This window comes from Mesoplodon bidens (genome assembly GCF_964165515.1).
Source record: "Mesoplodon bidens genome assembly, chromosome: 2".
NCBI classification, from domain to species: Eukaryota; Metazoa; Chordata; class Mammalia; order Artiodactyla; family Ziphiidae; genus Mesoplodon; species Mesoplodon bidens.
The window spans coordinates 146,248,465-146,272,643 of NC_138177.1; the positions used below are offsets into that span (position 1 = coordinate 146,248,465).

General features: G+C 41.1%; 1 protein-coding gene across 1 annotated transcript in view; it reads left to right on the top strand.

Annotated features, from left to right (window-relative positions):
• The window catches only part of AGBL4 (AGBL carboxypeptidase 4), a gene marked incomplete at both ends in the record, with an annotated part of 1,399,565 nt that overhangs the window by 996,559 nt on the left and 378,827 nt on the right, over positions 1-24,179 (top strand). The window lies entirely within an intron of this gene.

The following is a 24,179-nucleotide window of genomic DNA, read 5'->3' on the forward strand; positions in this document are numbered from 1 at the left end:
TTAGTTAGTAGCCTAAAACAGTTTAGAAGCAGCAAATGTAAAGAGAGTGGGAGGATTGCAAGAGTCAGAAACAGCTAGCAATACAACTGCATGGAAAAGCCATTGATCATTTATAAGGTAGCCAAACAAGGCAAGAGGCATAGTGATTTCAGAGTAGATGCAAAAATTTGTGTTCTGCAAAAAAAATTAGGGCAAAGTTAATTTATGTACAGCTTTGCCGATATAGGAACATAAGAAATGGTATGATATGATTTACAAAGATTTTATTCAAAATACTCAAAACTAGTATGAAAGCTTTGAAATTTGCTGAATTGTCTGGAAACTGCATATATGGGGAAAGACTAAGACTCTGAGTGTAGACCAAAGTAATACACCTGGGTTTAATCTGAAGCTCTTCCTTTTTTTAGCTGTAGAATGGGAAAATTAACCTCTCCAAGCTTCAGTTTCCTTTATTGTACAATGGAAAAGTATTTCTAATTCATAGGGAGATGTGAGAACAGAATGAGATAAAATAAATAGAGGCACGAGGTCACTGCCTAGCTAATGCTCAGTATACTAAAATATTCTTATTCTCATAAACCTCTGGATCATTTAGATTATACAAGACATTTGTGTACCTGTACCTGAAAATGCCATTGCAATAAAGCCATAGGTTCCTTTATGGGAATTTATTTTATTTTCAGGGAGATTCACAACTTGCCTATAAAACTAGTAACTTGGCATCAGAGAGTATGAAGAGAAAAAGGAATCTTTTTTTCCAGACCTCTGTAAAAGGCAACTTTGTTAACTACTTTGTATGTCTGATTGTAAAGAGTTTGCCAGCCCATGAATTGGGGTGACCCCGTGAGAGTGAGTTGACCCATTGTGAAGTGATTGGAATTTGGCATGATCACAAGATGTCAGCTGGGGCCTAGAGGAGTGAACCACAATTTGGCTGAGAACTGTTCTCTTACAAGGTCAGGTTCAAGTTATTGACTTCCCCCAAATAACAGAAAGTCATAAGAAGAGTGGTTCCTAGAACAGGGGCCTGCACAAACTTTGGAGGAGGGAGAGGGGATGGGGCTTAGAAGTTTCATGGAAATTTTTAAAAGTCAGTTTTCCCCAACTGAGTGATACTCATCTGATGAGTGATACTCATCCCTCAACTGATACTCATCTCACTCATATACCACACACACACGCACACGCACACACACACTCACACACACAACACACATGCACACACACCTGCTCTTTTAACACTCCTTACTTCTGCTCAAGCAATTCTTTATTTTTATTTATTTATTTATTTGTTTGTTTGTTTGTTTTGCGGTACGCGGGCCTCTCACTGTTGTGGCCTCTCCCGTTGCAGAGCACAGGCTCCGGATGCGCAGGCTCAGCGGCCATGGCTCACGGGCCCAGCCGCTCCTCGGCACGTGGGATCTTCCTGGACCGGGGCACGAACCCGTGTCCCCTGCATCGGCAGGCGGACTCTCAACCACTGCACCACCAGGGAAGCCTCAAGCAATTCTTTATTTAACCTCCTCTTCTTGACCTGGCATAGTCCAAAGATTTGGCACTGGTTTCAGCTCTTCTGAAATCTCTTTCAGGATCCCTCAAGCTGGACAATGAGGCTCTCCACTGGGGCCCAAGAACCCTGCATTTATCACACTGCAACTATATCAAGAAACCCTCTAGATTTTAACTTTCTCCGTTATCTTAGCACCTACATTGTGACTAGAACTTAGTAGATACCCAGTAAAGTTTATTTGAGCTGACTTGAATAAGGGTCGGGGTCTCCAAAGGTTGCAGACAAGGGTCATTGCAGCGTGCGGCTGGGGAGTGAGGAATTGTGTAGACTGCAGCTTCCTTCAAGCCGGTTGGTATATAGTTTCAGAGCATCTTATGAGCAGGCTTTTATCTCTGCCTTGCTCCAAATAGAATGCAGTCTCATAGATTGTACCCACATCCCTGCTTTGGGGGGAAATACAAGCAGCACCTTTAGAGCTTTTCTAAAGGTCCTCAAAAAGTAAACAGACAGAAATACGCATTTATTGAGCACCATAGTATGCCAGCTGATGATTTTATTCACACCATATCACAACCTGTGTGATATCATTAGGCCCCATCTTATAGATGACAAAAGCCATACAGCTAAATACAGGTAGAGGGGATTCCCTTCAATCTCTAGCTCTCTTGTTTTTTTTTTGTCACTTAAATCCCATAGGGAAAGGCCGAGTTGAATGTGAGTGCTAACAGTGAAGGTTGATGGTATAGGCTCAGTGCTTCAGAGCTTACAAAGTGCTCTCCACATCTAAGACTGCACTGAATCCGCACGTGGTTCTGAAAAGCAGGCACTGTAGGGGTCACCCACGTTGTCCAGCTAGGGAAGCAAGGTGCAGAAAGGTGAAGTAGCATCCCGAATGTCACACAGTTCAGGCCATCTGACCTGAAGACCATGTTCCACAGCTCTGACAGCCTGACAGGCTTTCACAGTTGATGTAGACTCAGCTCAGATGTGCGGACAGTGGAGCAGTTTTTGTGGCCACAGAAGGGGATTTGTCTTCTTCAATCAGCTGGTGCAAAACGTACTTATTTACTTATTTGTAGCTCACATCATTCCTCTACGGATTTACAATGATTTTATATTGCATTAAGCCACCTAATCATATAAGCTAGTTAATCCAAATAATTTGATTTCTTTGTTTTCATGACAAGAAATAACCAAATTGGTTAAAATTTTACCTCCCCTTACCTTCCTGATCAATCTGCTCTAGAATGACCTCCTCCCCACCCTCCCCCAATCTACTGGCAGCATCACCACCAGCGTCCTCCCACAGCCTTTGTTCCCCATGGCTGTACCTCTATACATGCTGTCTCATTTGTTTCTTCAACCTGTGAGCCCATCTCAGCTCTAAGACCTCCCTCCCTCACCCCCAATACCTTTCTAACATGACTTAATCATCCCCTCTATAGAACTGTTGTTCCTCTCTTTAAAAATGTATTGCCCTGGGCTTCCCTGGTGGTGCAGTGGTTGAGAGTCCACCTGCCGATGCAGGGGACATGGGTTCATGCCCTGGTCCGGGAAGATCCCATATGCCGCGGAGCACCTGGGCCTGTGAGCCATGGCCGTTGAGCCTGCGCGTCCGGAGCCTGTGCTCCATAACGGGAGAGGCCACAACACTGAGAGGCCCGCGTACCGAAAAAAAAAATGTATTGCCCCCTTTCTTATATACAACCATCTCTCACGTGTTTTTCTCCCTGACAACCCAAGCTTGATGAGGGCAGGGACTCTACCTTTCATCTCTGCATCCTTCATGGTGCCTAGCCTGATGCCTGGCACACAGTCATGACCAGTACATGATTTACTTCTCTCTAGGCTAAAAGAGTTTGGTTTTTATAGGTAAAATAGTATGCTTTATTTCTTTTTATGGGCGGATAGGAAGATAAAGTTTATTACTTAATATGAACACACTTGCCATTCCCACGGTTCCCACCCCTTTTTTAGGTTTTGACTCTAATTCACCTTCTCAGTGAGAGCTTCCCTGACTCCCCTCCCCAAAATTTTAAGTTCATCTCTAAAACCCATTATCTTCCTTCCGTGTTTGATTTTTCTCCACAGCTCTTATCACTTCTGTAAAGTACTGTATATTTTATTTATTGTCTGTTTTCCTCAATTAAAAATAAGCTCCATGAGAGCAGGAGTTTTGACAGTTTTATTCAATATTATATCCCTGGTACCTATAACAGTGTCTGGCATATAATAAGTGGTCAATCTATATTTCTTGAATGAATGAATAAGTACTACTAGGTATTTTGTGTGTGTGTGTGTGTATGCACACTACCCCTCATCTGCAGCAAGACACATGAAGAACCCTGGCACTTTGTCTCAGAACTGGGGTTCAGATGGTGGGTCTCAGGATGAAAGGGAGCTCAGGGACCTTCCACTTTGATTGAGCTGAGTATGTGAGTGTGGTGTGGTATAGTAGGAGGTTTTTACTGTATCTTTAGATCTGCATTCATCAGTGCTGGGGGGATTGCTCTTCTATGAGTCATATACTTGTCACATATTTTTAATCTTTTGGTCAGCACTTACAGATACTGTTTGAAATTTGTGAATGCCTTTCTTCTCTTAAAATTGGAAATTGTGCTTTATATCTCTCTCCATTTTTGTTATGACTCAGCAATGGTTTCTTCTGTACTCTTATGTGAATTAATTACTACTACTACTATTACTACTGCTATTACCACTACCACCTCTATTTTTAAGCTCAATTTATTTAAAAAACAAAAACAAAAACAGTTCACCCATTTCTCTCATCCCCACTCTGGCAACCAGCAGTCTTTTCTCTATATATTTGAGCTTGGATTTTGAAGTTTTAAATTAAAAAAAGTTTTTTTAAGATTTCCCAATATAAGAGAATCATATGGTACTTGTCTTTCTCTGCCTGACTTATTTTACTTAGCGTAATGCCCTTGAAGTCCATCCACATTGTTGCAAATGTGACTGTCCAGTATTTACAGCACCACTTATGAAAGAGACTCTCCTTTCCCCATTGTGTATTCTTGACACCTTTGTTATAAATTAATTGACTACATATGTGTGGGTTTATTTCTGAGCTTTGTATTCTGTTCCATTGATCAAGATGTCTGCTTTTATGTCAATACCATATTGTTTAAATTTCTATAGCTTTATAACATATTTTGAAATCAAGAAGCATAGTTTAATCCAAAAAAAAAAAAGAAGAAGAAGAAGTAGAAGCAGCAGCAGCATAGTGCCCCCAGCTTTGTTCTTTCTCAAGACGGCTTTGGCTATTTGGAGTGTTTTATGCTTCCATACAAATCTTAGGGTTGTTTGTTCTATTTCCAGGAAAAATGTCATTGGAATTTTGACAGGGATAGCATTGAATCTATATATTGCTTTGGGTAGTATGGCCATTTTAACAATATTAATTCTTCCAATTCATGAGCATGTAATATCTTTCCATTTATTTATGCCTTCTTCAGTTTCTTTCATTTCTTAATTTCTCTTTCTGATAGGTCATTATTAGTGTATAGAAATGCAACAGATTTTTGTATATTGATTTTGTATCCTGCAACCTTACTGAATTTTTAAATTCAAACAGTTTTCTCATGGAGTCTTTAGGTTTTTCTATATATAATATGTCATCTGCAAATAGTGACAGTTTTACTCTTTTCTTTTCTATTTGGATGCCTTTGATTTCTTTTTCGTGCCTAATTGCTCTGGTTAGGACTTTCAATACTATGTTGAATTAAAGTGGCAAGAGCGGGCATCCTTGTCTTGTTCCTGATCTTAGATGAAAAGCCTTATGCTTTTCACCATTGAGTATGATGTTAGATGTGGGCTTGTCATATGGCCTTTACTGTGTTGAGGTACGTCCCCTCTATACCTGCTTTGTTGAGAGTTTTTATCATAAATGGAGTTGAATTTTTCTCAAATGCTTTTTCTGCATCTATTGAGATGATCATATGATTTTTATCCTTCAATTTGTTAATGTGGTGTATCACATTGACTGATTTATGGGTGTTGAACCACCCTTGCATTCTTGGAATAAATAGCTCTTGGTCATGGTATGTGATCCTTTTAATGTATTGTTGAATTCAGCTTGCAGATATTTTGTTGAGGTTTTTCTTGCATTTATGTTCATCACAGAAATTGGCCTGTAATTTTCTTTTCTTGTGGCATCCTTGTCTGGTTTTGGTATCAGGGTAATGATGGCCTCATAGAATGAGTTTTGAATAGTCCCTCCTCTTCTATTTTTGAAAGAGTTTGAGAAGAATTGGTATTAATTCTTCACTGGATGTTTGGTAGAATTCACCAGTGAAGCCATCTGGCCCTGGACTTTTGTTTGTTGGGAGGTTTTTGATTACTGATTCAATTTCCTTACTGGTAATTAGTCTGACCCGATTTTCTATTTCATCCTGATTCAGTTTTGTTAGGTTGTATGTTTCTAGAATTTATCCATTTTTTTCCTGGTTGTCGAATTTGTTGGTGTATAATTGTTCATAGTGGTCTCTTGTGATCCTTTGTATTTCTGTGGTACCAGTTGTAATGTCTTATCTTTCATTTCTGATTTTATTTATTTGACGCTTCTCTCTTTTTTTCTTGATACTTTTAATTTTAATTTTTTATAAATTTATTTATTTATCTTTTTTTTTTTTTTCCGGTACACGGGCCTCTCACTGTTGTGGCCTCTCCCATTGTGGAGCACAGGCTCCGGATGCGCAGGCTCAATGGCCATGGCTCACAAGCCTAGCCGCTCTGCGGCATGTGGGATCTTCCCGGACCGGGGCACGAACCTGTGTCCCCTGCATCAGCAGGCAGACTCTCAACCACTGCGCAACAAGGGAAGCCCGATTTATTTATTTTTGGCTGCATTGGGTCTTCATTGCTGAGCGCAGGCTTTCTCTAGTTGCAGCAAGCAGGGGCTACTCTTCGTTGTGGTGCACAGGCTTCTCATTGCAGTGGCTTCTCTTGTTGCAGAGCACAGGCTCTAGGGTGCGTGGGCTTCAGTAGTTGTGGAGCACAGGCTTAGTTGCTCTGTGGCATGTGGGATCTTCCTGGACCAGGGCTCGAACCCATGTCTCCTGCATTGGCAGGCAGATTCTTAACCACTGTGCCACCAGGGAAGCCCTTGCTACTTTTTAAAAATTACTACTTGGCGCTCTTTTTTTCTTAGTACTAGATACTGTCATAGAATGAAAACTGAAGGGCCTTACCAGCAACCTCATTGTTGCTATTGTGGTATTGTCATGTATGGCTTTGGGGTAATATGTAGAACAGTGGATCTCAACAAAGGGTTATGTTTGTCATCTATGGGACACAGAGAGGCTAGGTGGGCCTGAAGTTTGCACACAGACACTGAAGTCAGTACTTGGGCAAATTATTTATTCATTCTGTGCCTTAGTTTTCCCATCTATAAAAAGGGTATAATACTCATACTTACTTTAAAGGGTTATTGAGAGGATAAAATCCATGTAAAGTGCTAAGAACAGTAAGTTTTCAATAAATAATAGCTATTATTATTTCCCTCAATTCCAGAAACTACCAACATAAGGTACACTGATTCCACATTTACTTAATTCTTTGTTGTTGATTTTATTGCATTTTTTAGTTGCACTCAAATTGGTATTTATCCTCAGTGATTTTTACATTACTTTGGTTGGCTGTGTTTTCAAGACATTGCAGTAAATTTGTTAACAAACATTCTTGCAGTATGTATGTCCCTAAATTTTTACCACCTACCATAGAGATGGACTTCTTGGATACAGTGTGCTTTTTTGCTTCCCTCTTGCTGTGAGTGAGTGTCTTTGATAGAGTGGCTGGTGGGATGAAAGAGGCTGAATATTGAGGACTCTTGAAAACGACAGGGATTTTCAGCAAAAATTATAACTCACAATGTATGATTCTACCTCCTAAATATCACTTTTTAGTTACCTAGACTCATGATTGCCTATTCTCTTCTGCATCAGCCCTTTGGGTAGAATGAAGGGTCTAATTTAATTAAGTCACTGGATTGTAATTATAATTTTGAAGTAGAAAATCCTCCCAGGAATGTGATCATATTTATTATTGGAGAGACTCATGTGCATTGCTACTGCAGTACTGCAGGCCAGATACAGCTCCCCACCTTATGAGAGTAGGGGAAGCATAAGCGAATGGAAGCAACAACACATGAATGTTAGGTTTGGTAATAATTCTTGAATTGAAGTTTTTATATCATGGAAGTTTCACACTTTTTCTTTGGGAAGTCAGAACTTGTCCTAGGTTTTTGTGGATAATAATAATTATTACTAATATTCATTGAGCTCTTACCTCATGCCAAGCACTATTCTAAGAGCTATACATTTATTAACTTGCTGAATCCTCATAATTACCCTATAAGGTAAGTTTTCTTTATATCTCCATTTTACTTATGAGCAAACAGAGGCACAAAAATGTGAGTAATTTTCCCAAGTTTAAACAACCAGGTATTGGTTGAGCTAGTATTTGAATACAGGCAGACATCTCTAAACTTTTCCATGAAACTGCCCCCTGAAGATAAAGGCCATGCATCTCAGAAACTACCTGACTTAAACTTTCAATTAAACATTTGGCATGCTACCCATGTCATGATCCATGCTACTCATAAAGCTTTAAAGACAAATACTACATTTTGTACAACGACAACAACCCATGGCCATTGATTGGTGTTTCAGCACAACAATAGTCATCTGCTCTGTAGAGAAGTTAAATTAATTAAGCCAGCAATAACTCAGACTATTTTATCAATGCTGCATATTTTCTTTCAGGTATTTATTAGTTCCTCCTCATTTACAGTTTACTCATCGTCCTGCCAGTCAGCTTCATTATAATTTCAGAAGCATGAGATCATAGAGGAAAAGGCAGTTTAGACATTATTTTACCAATGGGGAAAGCAAAAATCAGGGAATGGAAACAACTTGTTTAGTGTCACATCTAGAGCTCCCTGAGGTCAGTGACTATATCTCATCTGTCTTCATCTCCCCATTGCCCAGCAAGGTCTGACTCCATAGATACTCAAGAGGGCACGTGAGGAAGGAAGGACTTGTGGCAGTAGGTGAGGCATGAAAGGCAGGGAGCATCCAGGACATGCCTCTAGATATGGGACAAATACTGAGCAACAGACCCAACCCTAGTAGCACCAGTGGAGCCACCACCTGATGACCAAATGAGAGTCCTATGAAAGTCTCCCATTAAGCTGAGCCATTAATTTTTAAGATGAAGTAGGGAGCTTCCAATGGATAGGGCTGGAGAGTCAAGCCACATCATCAAGAAAACAGCTGGTTAGCACGAGCAACATTGCTCACAGGAAGCAAAGTCCAAGGCCCAAAGCTGAGTACCTGCTATGTGCCTGGTACTACCCTAGACACTGAACAGTACTCAGCCCCCTTGAAGGGGTCCAGGAGATACAAATAGATCTCCAGACTTAGAGGGAAGATGAAAAGAGACCACCATGGAAGTGCAAGAGAAAGGGCCTTGGAATGGAGACCAAATCAGAGCTGCCATCTGATTTGGCATCTGATTTACCATCCAAGGAACCACATGCTCTGATAAAAGGAAGCACAAAATGCTGAAAGAGCATCTAGGAGTCACCAAACCAAGCCAGGAAGTGAGTTCAAAGCAGAGAGGCCAACTGGTACACAAGTAAGGAGGGAACCATTCAGGAAACTACAAGCAATTCAGTATATCTGGAGCCAAGTCATGCCAGGTGTTGGCAGGAGGGCAAGATGGCTGCAGAATATGATAGGGGCCAAGCCAGGGAAGGCCTCACAAGTGCCAGACTAAAGATACTGGACTTCATCCTGAATCCTGGAAAGGAATTTAGCAGGAGAATGAAATGCCTTTTAAGAACATTACTCTGGTCTCTGATGTGAAGGATCAACTGGAGACTATAGGTCTGGATATGGAGAGATTAGAGAAGAAGGTGTTGCACCAATGCAGGCCAAAGATGATAAGGTCTAACCTAGGAAAGTGGTAATGGGGATAGGAGCAGGGGAAAGAGATGAGAGGGGAGATGAGGGCTTCTTTCAGTATCACCTGAATACTGAATACGTCTCACTGAATGTTGGTGGGCTGTCCAAAAACCTAGATATTGTCCTTTAGCCCTCTCTGTCTTTCCACTCCTCTTTATCCAATCCATCACCAGTTCTTTCTGTTTTAACTCCTAACTCCTTCTTCTCAGCATCTCCACTGTTCTCACTCTCTTCTAAATTATCACCATTTCCCTCCTAGATTTTTATAATAGCCTCCTGTTTACCCTAAATCCACCTGTGCCTTCCCCCCTACCACCACCAAATAGTCCCTATCTGTTTTCCTCAATACCACTGGCTTATTTTTTCTGTTCTTTATTTTTAAAAAGTTTTAATTGAGATGTAATTGACATACAACAAGCTGACAGTTGACATAAATAAGCACTTTAAATAAACATTTAAAGTACAATTTAAGTGTTGGCATGTGTATACACCCTTGAAACCATTACCGCAACCAAGATAATGAACAATATAACACCCCCAAATTTCCCTTGTGTCCCTATATAATCTCTTTCTCTCACTCCTGCCCCACTCCCACTCATCCCCAGATAACCACTGATCTTTCTGTCACTATAGATTAGTTAGCATTTTCTAGAGTTTAAAGAGAATCATACAGCATTTTCCTAGTATTTTGTAAAGTTAGAATCATACATATATACACTTTTTTTTGTTAGACTTCTTTTACTCTGCATAAGTATTTTGAGATTTATCCACGTTGTTGTGTGTATCAATAGTTCATTCATTTTTATTGCTGAGTAGTAGTCCATTGTATGGATATACCAAAATCTGTTTATCCATTCAACTGGTGGTGTACATTTGAACTAGTTCCAGATTTTGGCTATTACAAATAAAGCTGCTTTGAATATTAATGTACAATTCTTTGTAAGGGCATATGCTTTCCTTTTTCTTGGAGAATAATTTTTTTAAGATACTGCTAAACCTTTTTCTGAGGTAGCTGTACCATTTTACATTACCACCAGCAGTGTATGAGAGTTCTAGCTCCTCCATTTCTCCAGTACTTCATATGAGCAATCTTTTTTTTAAATTTTAGTCATCCTAAAAGTTGTGTAGGGGTGTCTCATTATAGTTTTAATGCGTGTTTTCCTAATGAATAACAACGTTGAGCATTTTTTCATGTGCCTATTTGCCATCTGTTTCTCTCCTTTGGAGAACTGTCCAAATCTTTTGCCCACTTTTTTATTGTGTTGCTTGTTTTCTTATTAATGAATTTTGAGAATTCTTTATATACATATTCAGGATTCAAGCCCCTTATCAGATATATTATTTGCAATTACTTTCTCCCAGTCTATGCCTTGTTTGTCAATTCTCTGAACAGCTCTTTCAATGAACAGAAGTTTTAAATTTTTCATTGGGCCCAATTTACTTTTTTATGGATCATGCTTTTGCTATTTTATCTAAGATATCTTTGACTAATCCAAGGTTATAAAGATTTTCTCCTATGTCTTCTTCTAGAAGTTTGAGAGTTCCATGTTTGACATTTAGGTCTATGAGCCTTTTTGAGTTAACTTTCCTATGTGATATGAGGCATGGATAAAAATTATTTTTTCCCATATGGACAACCAATTGTCCTGGCTCCATTGGTTGGAGAGCTTGTTCTTTCTTCACTGAATTTCCTTCATATCTTTGTTGAAAATTAGTTGTCTATATATGACTGCATCTATTTCTGAACACTATCCTATTTCATGGATCTAATTATGCCAAAACCACACTGTCTTGATTACCGTAGGTTTATAATAAGTCTTGAAATCAGAGATTGTTAGTACTTCAACTTTGTTCTTTTTCAAAGTTATTTTGGCTATTCTAGGTCCTTTGCATTTCCATATGGATTTCAGAATTAGTATGTCATTTTTTATAACAAGCCTCCTGGGATTTAGTGATTTTTTTTTTTTTTTTTTGGCAATAGAAATCTCAGCATGCCCATCCCTCTTTTAAACTCTTCAGTGGCTTCCCACATGCTCAGACTAACTCGCTTCCCCAGTTATACTCCCTGGCTTAGAATGCTCTGAGGGGTCTAGACTCTTCCCTCCTCTCTGGTCTCATCTTTCTTGGTCCCCATTTCTGTACTCCAGGCACCCTAGTCTCTTTCAGGTCCATGAATATGCCCTTGTTCTCTCATACCTCAGGGCCTTTACAAGTGCTATCCCCTCTGACAGAAACACTCCAACCCGACTCCACTCACATCCCTTCTGCCTTCTTAACTCCAAATGTCTCTTCCTTATGGAAATCTTACCTAAACCCAACCCCACCCTCAGCTACATCAGCCCCTCCTGTTAAATATTTTGTAGCTCCCAATATTTTTCCTTCACAACATTTATTAAAGGGTGAAATCATATATATGAATTTGTGTTTATTTTAAAATGTCTGTAGCATGTAGATTGTCTTTGTATGGGCAGAATCTATGTCTGTTTGCCTAACTTTGTACTCTACCTAACAAAATGCTTGGCATATGATAGGTGCTCAATAAATACTGGTTAAATGAATGAATGAATGAATGAGGCAGAATTTTTGGAATGCTTAACCCTTTTTCTTCATATCAAGGTGGATCTGTGTCATGGGGCAGGCCTGAGTTGATGGGCAGGGAGACCAGGAAAGACACGGTTAACCAAGGGAGGCCAGATCCAGGTTTCCTAACTCCATGCCCAGGGCTCACCCAGCCACCCTGTGTAGAGTCCAGTGTCTTAAGGAAGTCATCTCTGAATGACACATTCATTTGCAATAGTTCATGCACATGCATTTTCACTCAGTTTATCTTTGCTCTCTTGAAATAGGGCCTAGAGGAGAAATTGAGCAATAAACAAACAAAACTATTAAATTATTGTTTGGGAATTTAAAACAAACAAAGAAACCTATTAAATTATTGTTTGGGAATTTCATCTTCCTTCTTTGTTCAAGCAACTGCTTAGCATAACTGAAGCACTCTTTGCTCCATTTTATTTTCTAGCAGTTTGAAATGAGGCAAGAGAAGTTGGCTAGCCCTATGACCTAAGGCTTTGTATTATGTGAGAAAATAAAATGGTATTCCATACATTTTGGGCTTGACAGAAGACCTCAGAAAAGAACCGTTCCGTGCTGGCAACCTGGGGTTTCTCCACACCTGCTGCTCCTTTCCTACCCCAATCCCCCACCCTTAGGAGCCAAAAGCCCAAGAGTGAAATCTCAGCTCTGAATTCTAGCTGTGTGGCTATAATCCAATGTCTTCACCTCTCTGGACTTCTCATGTCTAATTTGCAAAATCAGGGTAAAAATTACCCCTTCTCTACCTATCTTTCAAGGTTGTGAAACTTAACAAGATAATAATTAAACTATACCAAGCAACTATAATGCACCAGCTGTTCACTTTACAGATGTGAATTTTAATCACAACAGCCTTCTGAGGTAGGTATTCATTTTCTTGTTTTATAAATCAGGAAACTGAAGCTCAGAGAAAAGAAGGCAAGTGCACAAAACTGTGAAGGTTCCTCAGTGCCAGGCTTATTGCTTAGACTTTATCCAAAGGACAATGTGGAAGAGTTAAATAGGAAAATAGCAAAGTCAGATTCAGTTTTAAAAAGATCTTGCCAACATCTGTGTGGAATAAGGTTTGGAGGGGGAGAACACAGAGGCCTGGAAAATGGAAAGGAGAAGTATAATAATAACAGGGTGGATTACCATTTTCAAAGCACTTTTATATCCTTTCTATTATATGATTCTCACAAGAACCCTGTGAAGTAAGGAGGAAGTCTTGATTATTGCCTTTTTAAAATATGGAATCTGCAGTCTACAAATAGTGTAAGTACTTTGTTCCAGTGTCACACAGCTCACAATAGCAAAGCTGGGTCCCAAACCTAGAACTCTGGACTTCCAGTGCACATTCTTTCACAGTATTCCTCAGCTGATTCAGGAAGCAAGCCAGTGTACTGCCACTGACCATGTGACACTGTCAGGTCCCTGGCCCTCTCTGACCTTAGTCCCCCAACTGTAAAATTAAAGGGTCAGCATAGACAGGCTTTCCCAGGTCCTTGCACTCTGTCTTTCTGTATGCTCAAGTCTCTCACTGGCACCTTCCATCCCAGCTGGGTTGGGGGAAGAGGTGGGGAGAGATGAGCTCCAGTTGGCCAATAAAGGGAGCTGGAATGCGATGGTTTAGTTACAAAAGGTTAAAATCAACTTTCTTGATTGATTATGAATTTTAAGCAGTTTTCCTTCAGTGCAATCAGCACTCTCCCACCATCATCACTCATTAGGGAAAGATTTCCATTCCTGCAGTGATTGAGAATGTTTCCCAGCATTTGCATTTTGCATTCTACTCACTAAGCACCTTGCTGTCAGAATTATGAGCCATTTCTCCTTGCCTGGTCCCTGCCCCTCCTTCCCTGCCGGTCCTGAGTCCCTTGCTGGGATGGTGAGAAGTGACCCCAGAGGAGAGAGCAGAAAGGTCACGGCCATATTGACCACTGGCTGGTCCATGCCTGATGATCAGCCAGCCGGCCTCTGACAGGATGATAGAAGCAGCTGCCTCATGGCCTCTTTCTCTCCTCTTCTAATTAGCCTTTATGAATATTTAATGAAATTAAGATGGAATTCAATCAGAAGTTTTACCTGCTGCATCTTCTTCAGGAGAAAGAAGAAAAAGAAATGGCAGGATATTATTAGATTCCTCTAGCCACAGGGCAGAAGCAATGTGCCCTGAAATCCCTCTGACACTCAGGTACTCAGCAGCCTTTACTGCCCAGGTGCTTCTGCTAAGTCCAAAGGAATGCAGCCTTTATATTGGAGAGAGGCTGCAGTTTTCCATGTGCCACGTAGGAAAACAGATCTTGTCTGGAGAGGTGAAGCTAATGTGCTGGAGCACACGCTCAAGCCAAAGCTGCCATCTTAGAAACAGCCTTTTAGCAAATGCTCTCTCCCTGCCTACTAGGAGTCTCTTGGTTTTGCAAACAAACATTCTTTTTTCAGTCATTAAATTAATTTATTTTTCATTGCAGAAAAATTATAGAGAATATCAAAAGTAAAACTCTCTCATAATCCCACCACCTAGAGATAATGAGGGTTAGTGTTTTTACGTGTATTTATCTATCCACTCTAACCACTTCACACACTCACATAATCACACAGTAATATCTTGTAACCTACCTCTTTAAAATTTTTTAATTATTTGTACAATTTTTTTTTTTTTTTTTTTTTGCGGTACGCGGGCCTCTCACCATTGTGGCCTCTCCCGTTGCGGAGCACAGCCTCCGGACGCGCAGGCTCAGTGGCCATGGCTCACGGGCCCAGCCGCTCCACGGCATGTGGGATCCTCCCGGACCGGGGCACGAACCCCTGTCCCCTGCATCGGCAGGCGGACTCCCAACCACCGCGCCACCAGGGAAGCCCTATTTGTACAATTTTAAAGGTTACTTTCCATTCACAGTTATTACAAAATATTGGCTATATTCCTCATGTTGTACGTACACCCTTGAGCCTATCTTACACCCAATAGTTTGTTCCTCCCACTCCCCCATCCCTATGTTGCCCCTCACCCCCTACTGGTAACCACTAGTTTGTTCTCTATATCTGTGAGTCTGCTTCTTTTTTATTATATTCACTAATTTGTTGTATTTTTTAGATTCTACATATAAGTGATATCATCTAGTATTTGTCTTTTTCTGTCTGACTTATTTCATTTAGCATAATGCCTTCCAAATCCATCCATGTTGCTGCAAATGGCAAAATTTCATTCTTTTTTATGGCTGAGTAGTATTCTGTTGTTTTTATACATACCACATCTTCTTTATTCATTCATCTGCTGCTGGACACTTAGGTTGTTTCCATATATTGGCAATTTTAAATAATGCTGCTATTATATGGACCATTGGGGTCCATATATCTTTTTGAATTAGTGTTTTTGTTTTTTTCAGATATATACCCATCTGTGGAATTGCTGGGTCTTATGATATTTCTACTTTTAGTTTTTTGAGAAACCTCCATACTGTTTTCCACAGTGACTGTACCAATTTACTACCTTTTTTTAATATACACTATACCACTAATACTTATCTATAGCAACATGTGTAACGACTTACTGTGATTTATTGTATGGATGCACCTTCATGTTTTTAACTGATTCCCAGTCATTGGCATCTCCATTTGGGGTCTCTGAAGGTGACTTGATGACTTTATGAAAAAAGTACAGAGCCTGGGCTTTGGAGTCAAATAGATGTGAATTCCAACCCAAGCTCTTCAAGTTATTAACTGTATATTCTTGGGAAACTTAAGTTCTCTAAGTCTCTGTTTTTTCATATTAAAAGAAAGAAATTTAGTTTTGAGGAATAAATGAGAATATATACAAAACACCTAGTACAATGTCTGATATAAATAAATGTCCTGTTTATGGTAACTATTTATATTGTCATTATTAATAACGCTCTGACAAATTTCCTTGTAGCTAAATCTTAACCACTTCATTAGGCTAACTTGCTGAGTAGAGTTTCCGGGGCAAAGGATTTGCACATTTTGAAGTCAGCTAAAAATTTTGAAAGCTCCTGAAGTATTTCTTTCTCAGACCAGCTTCCTGATTTTGGCTAACATCTGGTAACATTTGGGGCTCTCATGGCCAGTGCATGATGAAAACTTTAAACAACTTCTTTCCCTTCCTTGGTCCTTGGTTTCCTCATCATAAGATGAAGTGTTGGACAGGGTACCTTTAGGTTGGCAGAGTCTCTCCCTACCTCCAGCAGCTCTGTCATGGCCCAGGCCACCCAGTGGAACAGGCAGGTCTAAAGCCAGCTGAGCAGCCCCAGCCATCAGGCAGGTACTCATTCGTTCATTGCAGGCTTCCTCTTTCACCAGGGTGCCCTCGGGGATGTTAGTGTCTGACAGACAAATGAACCTATAGGTGGCAAATGAACTCCAGAAGGTTCCCCTTTTCTGTCTATGTCTGTGCATATTTTGAAGGTGTGTGTCGTGGATCAAATTGTATCCCCTCCCCCAAAAGGTACGTTGAAGTCCAAACCCCCAGCACGTGTGAATGTGCCCTTATTGGGAAACAGGTTCTTTGCAGATGTAATCAAGTTACGATGAGATCAAACTGGATTAGAATGAGCCATAAATTCACTGACTGGTTTCCTTATAAGAGGGCCATGTGAAGATACAGACACGGTGACACCCAGGGAAAATGTCGTGTCACAAAGGCAGAGATTGGAGTCATGCTGCCATAAACCAAGGGACTTCAAGGGTTGCTGGCAACAATCAGAAGCTGGAAGAGGCAAGGAAAATACTTCCCTAGAAGCTCTGGAAGGAACATGGCCCTGTAAGACCCTTGATATCCAATTTCTAGCCTCTAGAACTGTGAGAGAATAAATTTCTGTTGCTTTAAGTCACCTAGCTTGTGATCATTTATTATGGAAGCCCTGGAAAACTAGTACAGTGTAGATTCTAATTGTTATTTCTCCTTCCTTATTAGAGCACAAGCTATCAATTCCTAGGGTCATTTCTGGAGTTAGCATGACACAATGAGAAAAGTTCAGGGCTGGGAATCTGACTGTCCTAGCTGAAAGCTGGGAGTGTAACAAAATTTCTCTGCAGTGCCTGTGCTAGGAAATAGTATCTTCTTCTTCCAGTCACCAAATTTCATGCCTGGTCAGTGGGTTGCTTCCCTCAGTCACCCCAGTAAGGCCGAAGCCTAATCTTACTTTAAGATAGACTGACCCCTGGCAGTAGAACTAAAACAGGAATCTGTCCTATGGCCAAATGTCCCTAAGACAACTATAGGCACACTAAACTAAAATGATCTCTTTATGTGTCTCCACCTGATTAGAGGCTTCTCAATGCCAGGGACCATGTTTGATTCATTATTGAGACATCAAAATCCAACTCAGTGTCTGGTCCAAAATATGTGCTCAATGTAAGTTTTTAGAAGAGAGTATTCAGAGAATGGGGTCTTGTGCTTTTGGTTCTGTTGTTTCAGTTCCTTGAGTTTAGCTTTCTTCTGATACTTTGTGTGTGTTTTTGACCAGCCTTGACCTGACCCCTAGAATTTTACTGACCTGATCAACCCTATGATTTTTATTTATTTGAATACATTTAGTAAGTAATGAAATAATAATGATAATATCTGCCATTTATGGAACATTACTCCATGGTAGGCATCATGACACTTTGATAGGTTTGAATCTTGGTCTGCAAACTTAGAAGTACAAGAAATATATTTACTGTTATATTAAAAACACTTAAATTGAACTTGTATCCTATATCCTACTAACCTGGTAGTGAATTGAATCTCTGTTATTACTGGGGCTTCCCACCTCCATGTTTTGCTAAGATCCCAGGATCTCATGCAGCCCCAAAGTATTAGAAGCATTGGGGTAGCCTCTCTGATTATTGGTCATTGGTCCAGACCAGTGCCCACTGACACAACCGTTTCCCTTTCTCTCATGTCCCTCTACTGCTGCTTCCATGCACTGGTTGGGTCTTAATGATCTCTGATGAGTCCACAGACCATACACCCACAACCAACTAACCTGAGAAAACCTTAGGATGCTGCTGCAGAGTGAAGTACAGGTAACAGATGCACTGACCTTCATCCTCCTCCCTGTTTGAGAAATAACCCTCCCACCTTAACTCCGAAGCCATCTTCCCCTCTCCTCCTTTTTCCCTCAAGGATATCCATAGTCCATAGTCTTCAGTGGACCCTGGCTTTCATAAAAGCAAAAGAATACAGCTGACTCCTAGAAGCTTCTGCTTTCCCCTCTTTCAAATATCCCCAGAAAAGCAAAGACTAGTAGCCTAGCTATTGCTTGGAACACAAGAGGAAGGGAAAATGCAAGAACATATACAGAAATTCTTATTCCAATAAATTATCTGACTATACTAGCCCCTTTAAAACAAAATATTATTTAATACTTACCACAATCCTGCAAAGGTAGGATTTTTTTACGTATGTAAAAACCACGACTCAGAGAGAGAAAGATTTTACAATTAGTAAAGAGAGTTCTGGGAGATGACACAGGTTGGTGTGACACACTGAAGCTTGGATGCTAAACCACTGTATCCTCACCCTCTGTGTTCTGGGTGTGGGAAGGGGAAACTTGATGGCAGCCTCGAAGGATGGGTAAAACTGAGTGAAAGAGGGAAAAAGAAGATCGCAGCACCTGGTTGAGGGAGAGCAGGAATGAAACCTGTCTGTCTGTGGTGCTTGATTCTCCCTGTAGCCCTGTTCTCCAGCATTACAACTCAGCTGTCAGGAGACATGGACATACACACTCCATACATACACACACACACTCACACATGCACACAGAAGCCGGCCCGCAGTGTTCAGATCACTGGATCCAGAAGGGTTTCCCATGTTAGCCTCGTGATGTTCTCAGAACTCTGCCATCGTCTTGTCCCAGTGCCGAGCTTAGAGGTAATTTCTCCCACTCCAAGACCCAGGGTAAATGATGCGCAAGCAAGAGCTCCCTGTTACCGTTACCTTCTGTAGAGGAATCATCTGTGTACTGCATCAGGATGCCTGGATTTGAGTCCTTGTCATGCAGGTCCTTCCCCACTTTTATAAAATGAAGTATAGCTCATTAACCTCAGAGGCCCTTCCAAGTCCTCTATGGATTTATGAAATATCCAGTCTGGACTTTAAATTTGACACATTTCATAACTTCCCACTAACTTCCTTCCAGTGTCATAGACACACGATGTAATGAGACAATCTGAAAGGCTTATAGGATCTCTCTGGCTTGCACAGTCTTATGTACAATGCATTTTTCTTAGCTTTAATCCAAATCTAGTTTCTAATATTTTCTAATAAACTCTGGCCTATATTGCTCACACAGTTTATTGCTGTCAGTAAGAATTTTCCCTCCTATCTATACCGCTCCCTTCCAACATTTCCCTACCTTTTTTTTTCTTTTTTCCTGCTGGCAATAATTATAAGTTGTGAAGCCCACAAAAAAGCGGATATGAAATAGACTGTATATGATTAGAGATAATATCACAGGCGTGTGTCTGAAACCTGCCGTCTGGCTAATGTGTGTTTTCCTCCCCATGTCACTGAACACAGTCATTATGCCTTGGCAGGGCCTGGGCTTTGGTAATGGTGTGATCAGTGTTTACATGTAAAGAACGTCTTTCTCTGTGTTGAGGGGCCGTCCCAAGCACTACCTCCTTGCTATGAGGCTGAGGATGATGAATCACATTTCTAAGATTCCTGATGGCATGAACTTTACAAATTGATCTTCCTCTTTTGGCTCCTCGATTCACTGGAGCTTCTTTGGTGAAAGCTGGAGGATTAACAAGGTCTGGAAATACAATAGTTTCCCTGGCCTGGGTTGTGAGCACTGTCCTGAGGCTGAGGCCAAGACCTGGTCTCTTACAAAGAAAGAAGACCAAACAGTGGTGCAACTGCCTCTGTTGTTATTTATAAAATGTAAAGTCATTCATTCTACAAATATTTATTGAGCATGTGCTGGCACTGTTCTAGATACCGGAGAGCAAGTAAGGACCAAAACAAAACTTCCTACTTTCATAGAGCTTACATTAGAATGTAATGTAATGTTTAGAAAAGGGGGAAACATACATAAGCAAAATAAACAAGTAAAATATTTAGTATACTAGGTGATGGAAAGTAAGGCAATCATTTAATTTATTGTCCAAACCAGGACACCTCTGAGGGCGAAAGCACAAAACTATTGGTAATTTCAATGGGTAAAGAGATATAAATCAGGACAATGGTCACCCTAAAATGCTGTGGAGGAAAATAAGGCAATTAATGGAAGTAAGGAGTGTGGAGAAGGTGGAGACAAGGGGTGTAGAGAATTGAGTGGATTGGAATTTAAAATAGGATCGTCAGAAGGCATCACTGTGAAGGAAGTAAAGAAGCAATTATGTGGATATCTGGGACAAAGTGTTTTCAGCAAAGGGAACAATAAGCATAGTAGCTATTAGAATGGACCGTGGCTGGTATGTTACAGGAGAAGCAAGGAAGTCAGTAGCTGACATGGAATGACTGAGTGGGAGAATTTTAGGAGATGAGGTCAGTGGGGTCAGTGGAGCATCAGATCATGTAGGACCTTTAAAGACACTGTAAGGGCTTTGGCTTTTACTATGGTGAGACGGCAGCCATCTAAGGCTTTTAAGCTGCCTTGTGTTATTTTACCATAATCACTCTAAATGATGTGTTGAGAATAGTCTTTTAGAAGGGCAATATGTGGCAAGAGATGAAATAGGAGCACCAGTTAAAAGGCTATTGCAATAATCTGAGCGAAAAATGATGGTGGTAGGACGTAGGTAGAGAGGGTGAGAAGTGGTCAGAATTTGGATATTCTGAAGACAAAGTCAACATGATTTGATGAAGGATTGAATATGGGACATGGGGGAAAAATAGTGTCAAAGATATCTCCAAGTTCTTTGACCTGAACATTGGCTGGAGGATAAAGTTATGGAGTTTCCTTAAATAAGAAGGGAGAGACCGTGGGTCGAATAGATTTGGAGAAGGAAATTAGGGGTTTGGTTTTAGAGTGTTAAATCTTAGATGCCTGATAAATATTCACATGGAGATATTGAAGATACAGTTAGATGTAATTCTGGAGTTTAAAAGTCAGGGCTGGAGATAAACTTTGGAATCTATTAAATTGAGGGAGATCATTTAAGGAGTGAGTGCAGCTTGAGAAGAAAAGGGTTCCAAAGACTGAGCCCTGGCTCATTCCAAGATGAAAAGGTCTGGCAGAAAAAGAGGTACCAGCAATGGAGTTTTAGGAGGAGAGGCCTGTGAAATTGTAGGAAAACTAGGAGAGTGTGTCATCCTGCAAGTCAAGTTTTTAAAAAGTGGTACACGGAGGAGGGATCAAATTCTGCTGATCTATCAGGTATGAAGACTGAGAACCATTGAAGGTCATGGAGACCTTGACAAGAGCAGTTTCAGTGGCATGGTGAGGGTAGAGGTGTGACTGAAGAGCATTCAAGAGAGAATCAGAAACAGTGTTAGAGACAACGATTTCAAGGAAAGGAGAAAAATGAAGTAATAATGGAAAGGTGAAGTGGAGCCAAGAGCTTTTTCTTTTTTCTTATGGAAGAATTAACATGGTTTTGTACTGGTGGAAATGATCCAGGAAACTAGAAAGTGTTTGTGATGCAGAAAAGATAGGCAAAAATTGCTGGAGCGAAACCTTTGAGTAGGTGAAGGGGGAAGGGATCTAGTAGGGGAAGTGAACAAGTAGAGGGGATGGTCTTGGATAGGGGCAGGGAAAGCACTTCCATAACAACACAAGGAGAGGTAGAGTATGTGAGCATAGGTGCAATTACCTAGGCGGATGTGATGTTGGGCTTTTATGTTCTTCAGGTTTCTTTCTCAGTGAAATGGTAAGCAAGTTCATCAGCTTACATGAGTAAGTTTCTTTACCACATCAAAATTGTCTCTGTTGGGACACATTGTTGGAAGTTAAAATTCATTGTTTCATTCCTTTGTTGGATACTCACCAAGTACCTATTCTGTGCCAGTCTCTGTGCTTAAAGGTCACATGGGAGAGACAGATGCATAAACATACGCAATCCAGGACGGCGTGCACTTAAATGGACTTAAACGTGGAGAAGAATAACTAACTTGGTCTAAGAAAGTCCAGTGATAATTCAGAGGACAGATGAAAACTGAGTTAGATCTAAAATGATAAGAATAGATATTTTCCAGGTGGAGAAAGGAAGGAAAGTCATCCTAGACCCAGGGAACACCATGAGCAAAGGCTTCTAAGAGTGAAAAACAAAGAAAATCCTGCATATTTGGAGAACATGTTTGAAAGACCAGACTTGTGACCGGACAGGTGGTTTGCACCATTCTGTGAAGGGCCTTAGGTGTCAGGCTGAGGAGTTGGGACAGTGAAAGTCTGTGAATATTTTAAGCAGGAATGTGCCTCTGACTGAAAAGAGTCTAAGCAAAGGTGGGCTTGGGTGGAACAGACCATGGTGTTGGGGAAGCCAGGTAACCTCGTTTGATGGAGAGAAAGCCAGTGGGGCTTAGGGCTAGAAGGATGCCTGAGCGAGATGTGGAGGAGTCTGCCTTAGCCATCTGAGGAGAGACTTTTCTCCCTGGGTTGGGAAGGGGCTCCTCATTGACATGCAGAAAGCACTGCCCGCTTTAGTGCTTTTAATAAAAATGGAAAATATGGGTTTGTGTGATGCTTTTAATCATTTTGGAATTGTAAAGAGCTCTGGGCTTTGGGGGTTGGGATGGCCCTGTGTGAACATAAATTAGCCTAACTGAGTAGCCTGGGCTGTTTATGGGCACTACTTGCTGTAAATTTGGTTCTGATGCTGGAACTATGCGTCACCCACATAGCCCTCAGCCTCAGCACGTCTCCTCCTGAAAACTGCAAGGGTTGCTTTTCGTTAGGAGGGTCATGGACTCCAAGATGAAGTAGGGAGGCCTTTAATTAATGAACTAGTATGGTCTTTAATTTGCTCACTCATTCTGCAAACTGGGACCGATCACCTTCTCCAGCCAGGCCCTGTGCTAGACACTGGGAAGACAGAGATGAGATAGTCCCTGGAGGCACCTGCAGTCTAAGATACTGGGAATTTCAACAAAAATAGTCAGGGCCAGTTGGAGCAAAATGAAAGGCATGGTTACTTCTACCTGCAGCCTTTTTAGACAAGGGCTGTGGCTTGTCCCAAGAGAAATGGGTCTTGCTTAGAATTAGAATCTTGACTGCTTGCTTAGAATTCTTGAAAAGCGGAGTGGGGCATCACTAAGGGTTTAGACCAGAGTGTTAGGTAGACCCAGGCCAGGAGGCTGACTCTGCCTCCTTGCTACCTCTGTGATTGTCAGAACAACCACTGACCTTCTTGAGCCTCAGTTCTCATCTGTAAAAAGGGGTGGTCATAATATGGCTATAAAGCTCCTGACATAGATCCAGTCTGTGGTGCGCTCTCTACAGACATCATTGGTCCCTCTCCCTGTCCTGTGTGCACCGCCCCAGCAGGGAGAGGGAGCACTGAGCCATTCCTGCTCTCTGTAAACAGATTAGTTCATGTCCAGGACACACGTTAGCAACTTGTCTCTCTCTCCATCACTGAACTCTTCAGCGGCCTGCAGTGGCCTCAATAATGAAATGCAAACTCCTCAGTAGGGCAAAGGGGACTCTCTAATATGCCCACAAGCCTTTCAGGACCATCTCCACACACATCCTCTTTGTCCTCTATGCTCCAGTCATATTAGAATATTCACTGCTCCTTAGGTGCATATGTGCTTCCTCATCTCTGAGCCTTTGCTCACGCAGAAGCCTCTGCCTGGACCCCTCAGCCCTCTTTCCTTCTTCTCCACCTAGAGAAATTCCACCCACCCTACACAATAAAACAGTCTTAATGCCTTCTCCTCAGGAAACTGATGCCTCATTTGGACTTATTGCTTTCATCTCTGACATCCCACAACACTTTTCTGTCATTTCACATTTATCTGCTGACTTTGATGGGAGCTAATGGTACATAGGCTAATTTGCCTCACCGTCCTCAAACATCTGCGAATATTCTAGCACCAGGGAATGAGATTGGAAGTTAATATGGTGGTGCCAGTAAGAATCTGTGGCTGACTAAGCTGCCTGAAGATGCTCCCAGAGAAGCATGAAGCTAACAGCAAGCTTTAGAGGATTGTCATTCCCTCATCG